Here is a 6,875-nt window from a genome sequence, read left to right on the forward strand (position 1 = left end):
GTTACTGAGGGCGGCAGGCGTCTAAAGACTGGGCCGTGTCAGCTCAACTCAGGATCCTGCTGGAAGTTTTGGGCTCACGAAGGCTGCTGTTGGGTTGCATCTCAGCGCCACTGCTCGATGCCCTTGTCTCCCTTCCACAGGTGGTGGTTCCAAGGGCGATGCCCAATAAACATCCCGCTCACAAACTCTCTCTGAGTCCACTTCCCAGGGAGCCCAGCCCAGGAAACAGAGGTTGTTGACACACACGCCAACAGTCCTAACACCAAAAAGTACCACACACTGGTGTTCGCTTTGGTGACACATATGCTAAAGCTGGAAAGACTCAGAGAAGATTCTCCTGGTCCCTGCACAAATCCGTGGTGTTCCATATTTTTTTCAACACGCCCATGCACCATAGTTTTTGTTGTTGTTGTTGTTGTTTTTAAAGATTTTATCTATTTATTTGACAGAGATCACAAGCAGGCAGAGAGGCAGGCAGAGACAGAGAGAGGAGGAAGCAGGCTCCCCGCCGAGCAGAGAGCCTGAAGCAGGGCTCTATCCCAGGACCCCAGGATCATGACCCGAGCCGAAGTCAGAGGCCCCAACCCACTGAGCCACCCAGGTGTCCTGCACCATAGTTTTATGTTCACAGGACAGTTATAAAATGAACTGTCAAAATGTTGATTCTTCTGGCATCAGTAAATTCCTTCAGTCCTCAGTGCGCATCTTTATGTACATCGTGTGGAGATAAAAAGTCCTATAAGGTAGTTACTAGTATCCCACTTTACAGCTGAGGAAGCAAGAATCAGTGAGGACAAGCAATTTGCCCAACATGGTACAACTTACGGCAGAGCCAGAATTTGAACCCACACAGGCTGGTTCCAGAATCTGTGCTCTCAGGCGCCATACTCCCCTTCCTCTCAGTGCTTTGTCCCTGGACTCTCTTCTTCCTGTAGGGCTGGGGCACGAGACTGTGTCCCGATCTCCAAAACTATCAGGGTTAGGAAAGTAAAAAGAAGGAGAAGGAGAGGAAGAGGAAGAAAAAGAAGGAGGAGGCGGAGGAGGAGGGAAGGGGAAGGGGAGGGGAAGAGGGAGGAGGAGAAGAAGATCAGAGAAAAGAATAGCACAAATTTGAATATAAATGGCAAATCTCTAAGTAAAAATTTTTACTTAAAAACATGATTCTCGGGGCACCTGGGTGGCTCAGTGGGTTAAAGCCTCTGCCTTTGGTTCAGGTCATGATCCCGGGGTTCTGGGATGGAGCCCCACCTCCGGCTCTCAGCTCTGCAGGGAGCCTGCTTCCTCCCCTCTCTCTCTGCCTGCCTCTCTGCCTACTTGTGATCTCTGTCTGTCAAATAAATAAATAAACAAAATCTTAAAAAAAAAAAAAAAAACATAGCTCAGTCTGTTAAGCGTCTGCCATCAGGTCAGGTCCTGGGATTGAGCCCCACGTCAGGCTACCTGCTCAGCAGGAAGTCTGCCTCTCCCTCTGTTGCTCCCCCTGCTTCTGCTCTCTCTCAAACAAATAAATAAAATCTTTAAGAAAAAAAGTGTCTCGGGGCGCCTGGGTGGCTCAGTGGGTTAAGCCGCTGCCTTCGGCTCAGGTCATGATCTCGGAGTCCTGGGATCGAGCCCCGAATCAGGCTCTCTGCTCAGCAGGGAGCCTGCTTCCTCCTCTTTCTGCCTGCCTCTCTGCCTGCTTGTGATCTCTCTGTCAAATAAATAAATAAATAAATCTTAAAAAAAAAGAAAAAAAGTGTCTCATAGAAATGTAAAATGAGCATATACCAAACATTTGTTTAACTGACCATGTTAGTGTCCTAGGGCTGTTGTAACAAATTACCACAAACCAGATGGCTTAAACCAATAAAAGTTTATTCCTCTCACAGTTGTGGGGCAGAAGCCCAAAATCACAGTGTCACTAAGGCTGCACTCCCCCAAAGGCTCTAAGGGAGACTCCTTCCTGGCCTCTCAGCTTCTAGGGACTTCGCCATTTCTATGGCCTCCTCGGCCTCACCGCTCCATCCCCCACCACCACCACCACCACACACTGCCCCCCCCCCCCCCCCCCCCCCCCCCCCCCCCCCCCCCGCCTCCGACTATAGCCTGCAGCCTGTTCCTCCTCTTCTTCTCTGTCTCTTAGAAGGACACTTAGCATTGAATTGAAGGCTCCCATAGGGGTTCCAGGATGATCTCATCTCAAGATCCTTGATTTGATTACATTTGTAAAGATCCTTTTTCCAAATAAGGTGACATTTACAATTTCAGGGATTTGGACAGAACATGTGTTTCTGAGAATCACCATTCAATCCACTACGTGCATTAATGAGGGAACCAGGGTAAAGTAAATTTAAGGAAAAAGTAGAGAAACAGAGGTTTATCTAGTCAGTCAGAAAAGGCATGCTAAGAGTGCTTTGCTAAGTTGGAGACGAATGATTAATGCCTCGCAAGGTGATAAAACTGTAACTGTAACCTGGTGTTATCTTTTTCTACAGAAATCTATTTGGACAAAAATCTATAAGTTAACACATGACTTTACAAATTCCCTAATCAATAGTACATGGTAAATTAAGCAAAGTATATTTCTTAGACCAGCACTCTCTAACAAAACTTTCTACAGGGATGGAATATTCTCTATCTGGGCTGTCCAGTCCAGGAGCCACAGGCCACATGTGACTAAAGAGCAGTTGACATGTGGCAACTGTGGCTGAGAAACTAAATTTGGAATTTTATTTCATTGTAATTAGAGTTTAAATAGCCACAGGTGGCTAGTGGCTACAATATTGGATGCTAAGATCCTAGAGAACTAAGTAACCCTTGACAGGGCTGGAGAGACCATGTTCTAATGCAACATTGAAAGGATCTGCTGTCACCTAATTTCCAAGTTGTCATAATTTTTCTTAAGACATTAACTGCCGACCTTAGAGTGGGAGATGATGGAGAGTGGTGGGGACTCAGATAACTGCACAACTGCACAACTGGCCGTTCTGTGTTTGTGTAGTTGGGAAAGCACGTCTATTTAGTTCCAATAGATCACTGCCCTGTTGCCAGAACTATTCATTTTTCAGGAGAGGCCAGGCATGTGGGTTTTTATACAAAATCTGAGATCAACGAATATTTATAAAGCATCTGCTGTGGCCAGGGCCCGACGGGGAAGCAGGTCATTATAAGAGGGAATAAGACACTGGCCTTGCTCTCACAGGCTCCTAGACGACAGACATAGCACGGAGTGCTTTGTAAAGTGCAGCGATGAGGTGAGCCTTGGGTGTCCCGGGAGGCAGGGCACACCCGCCTCCAAGTGGGCAGTTAGGGGATGAGAGGATGATCACTGTGCTAAACCTTAGCTAGGAGTTGGCCAGGTGAGGGGAGATGGAAGTGGCTTCTCAAGCAGAGGCACCAGCCCCATGAAAGGCAAGAAAATGTGGTCCTGCGCATAGTGTAGATGGGAGGAAGATTTGGAGCAGTCAGAATCATTAGAGCTTCAAATCTGAGGCCAGAAGTGTGAAGAAGTAAAAGGAAAGAGGAAGCAAGAATCAGATCACAGAAGGTATTACTGTCTTTGACATGATGTGGGGGCATTTTGTCACTGACTTATCAAGATGGTGAGATGAACAAATGGACGAATACAGTCATTTATTCTTTTTTAAGATCTTTATTTATTTATTTATTTGGCAGAGAGTGAGAGAGCACAGCCAGGGGTAGCAGCAAGCAGAGGGAGAAGCAAACACCCACTGAGCAGGGAGCCTGACTCAGGGCTCCAACTCAGGACCCTGGGATCATGACCTGTTTCTGTTTCTGTGACCTGTTTCTGTGATAAACATGAACTGTTTAACTATAGTCCTGACCATTATAATTTTCAGTTTCTGCACTATTGTCCATCCAGTGAGCCTCACATATAATATTTATCCTTAACACATTTAGGCTGTTTTATTAATTTTCATATTAATGAGCATAAACATCTTTACGCATACATATTTTTCCTCTTCTTTTCTCAGATAACTTCCTTAGGCTAAATCTCCTGAAGGGAGAGACTTCCTGTGTCAGAGGGAATACTTAGTCTTAGAGCTTGTGATAAGAGTCACCAAATTAGGGGCGCCTGGGTGGCTCAGTGGGTTAAAGCCTCTGCCTTCGGCTCAGGTCGTGATCCCAGGGTCCTGGGATGGAGCCCCACATCGGGCTCTCTGCTCAGCAGGGAGCCCGCTTCTTCCTCTCTCTCTCTGCCTGCCTCGCTGCCTACCTGTGATCTCTGTCAAATAAATAAATAAAAAATCTTAAAAAAAAAAAAAAGAGAGAGTCACCAAATTGGGGCACCTGGGTGGCTCAGTTGGTTAGGTGTCTGCTTTCTACTCAGGTCATGATGCCAGGGTCCTGGGATCGAGCCCTGCATCAGGCTCCCTGCTCAGTGTGGAGTCTGCTTCTCCCTTGCCCTCTGCCCCCTCATTCATGCTCTTTCCCACTCTCTCAAATAAATAAAATCTTTTTTTTTTAAAGTTGCCAAAGTGTTTTCCAAAAGGAGTAAGGAGGGAGACCTTGGTAGAGAGAATGCGCACACACGTGTGTGAGAACACCAGCCGGCACGAATAGCAGCCATCATACTCTGTGAGGGCTGGAGCCTGGGATGCCCATTACTGTGTCTGCAGCGCCTGGCACACAGGAAGAGCTCAATAATGGAATGCGTGACTGACTTCCAAGCCCAAGGTTTGCAGCCCAAGGTTTGCAACTGAATTTGTGGTTGCGCTCCCAAGGATAGAAACGGACCCATCAGGAATGGATATCCAAAAGGAATGGATATCTTTTCGTAGCTTCAGCTTTTGATGAACAGAATGGAAACTGGATAGATGTTTATGGAGACTGAGCTACGAAGACAAGCTGAGCACAGGTTCCAAGCTCCCCCTCCAAATCTGTAGAAAAGACTTAAAAGATACATATGCCTTAAGCAAGATGTCATGTGTGTGCGTGCTCAGCTCCTCCCCATCATGGGGCCTGGGCTGTGGTGAAGTACAATATTCACAGAGACCCAAATGGCCTCCATGGGAAGATAGGCACAGCCTTCCGCTGGGTTCTCACCAACAGCCTCTGAGACGGAGATCTGTGGGAAGCTGATTTATTAGGAAATATTCCCAGGAAGAATGGGTAGGAGAATGGGGACGCATGACCAGGAAGGGAGAAGGCCGTGCACAGGGGTTCTAGCAAACAGAAGCCCTCAGAGGATAACTGGCTTCACGCAGGGAGCTCTGGAGACAGCACAGTTCACGCATCAGAGCTGTCCCCACCAAGGACGGAGGGGTCTGGAGGATTTCCATCCCCTGGACATGCTGGCAGGCAAGCTGTCCCCAGGGACATTAATGCCCCGGCAGTTCTGGCTCTTGGTATATGCTGGCCAACTGTGGTCCAGCAGGCTGCGGTCTGGCCGGGAGTGGACATGTGGAGGCTGGCTGTCGGGGACAAAAGCACACAGAGCCTGTTTCCATGAAAATGGTAAAGGGATTCCAGTGCAGGTGGATGGAGCCCTGCCAGCTCCTGCTTCAAGCTCACAACAGTAATCACCATGAAAACTAACTCCGTGAAAGAAGACATCACAAACAAAATGAAGTCAATTGAAAGAGACAGAAGAGGACTCAAAGATGGTTAATCGGAGGTCTTGAAAATTAAGTTTTTGCTCACTAACATTAAAAAAAGAAATAGAGGGGCACCTGGGTGGCTCAGTGGGTTAAAGCCTCTGCCTTCGGCTCAGGTCATGATCCCAGGGTCCTGGGATCGAGCCCCGCATCGGGCTCTCTCCTCGGCGGGAAGCCTGCTTCTCCCTCTCTCTCTCTGCCTGCCTCTCTGCCTGCTTGTGATTTCTGTCTGTCAAATAAATGAATAAAATCTTTTAAAAAAAAATGTGCTTTAAAAAAAAAAAAGAAAGAAATAGATATATAAAGTTGCAAAATGGGAACAGGTGAGGAATGAATCAGTGGGCTAGACAATTAAGGAATTCCCTGAAAAGTATGAAAAAAAAAGGAATATGGGAAATAATTTCTTAAGCCTCCCACATCTGGCTATTAACATTCAGAAAAATAACAAAATAATAAACGTTCAGAATAAGAACACAAAGAGGATAGATGGGTGAAAATACTGCCGTGACAACAGAAGAAAATTTCCAAAGTTAATAAAATACGTGAGTCCTCAGAACAAAAGTGCCTGAACAAGACCCAAGCAAGAAACGTGAAAAAGGCCACATGCATCGTGCTGACATCATCAGAAAATTTCAGAACACCGAGGACAAAGAGGAGGTCCTAAATCTCCCTGAGAGAAAGCAGATTATGCACAGGATTAAAAAAAAAAAAAAAAAAGGCTATCACACTGACCTCATACTTTATATCAGCAATATTTGATGGCAGAAGACAGTGAAGCTCGATCTTTAAAATTCCAGGGGCGCCTGGGTGGCTCAGTGGGTTAAAGCCGCTGCCTTCGGCTCAGGTCATGATCCTAGGGTCCTGGGATCGAGCCCCGCGTCCGGCTCTCTGCTCAGCAGGGAGCCTGCTTCCCTTCCTCTCTCTCTCTGCCTACTTGTGATCTCTGTCTGTCAAATAAATGGAAAAATCTTAAAAAAATAAATAAATAAATAAATAAATAAATAAATAAATAAAATAAAATTCCAGTGGAGGGGTGCCTGGGTGGCTCAGTGGGTTAAACCCTCTGCCTTCGGCTCAGGTCATGATCCCAGGGTCTTGGGATCGAGCCCCGCATCCCGCTCTCTGCTCAGCGGGGAGCCTGCTTCCCTTCCTTTCTCTCTTCCTGCCTCTCTGCCTACTTGTGATCCCTGTCTGTCAAATAAATAAAATCTTAAAATAAAATAAAATTCCAGTGGAAAAAGGTTGTGAACAGAGACTCGAGTGAAAATGTCATTCACG

This window comes from Lutra lutra, chromosome 1 (assembly GCF_902655055.1).
Source record: "Lutra lutra chromosome 1, mLutLut1.2, whole genome shotgun sequence".
Lineage (NCBI taxonomy): Eukaryota > Metazoa > Chordata > Mammalia > Carnivora > Mustelidae > Lutra > Lutra lutra.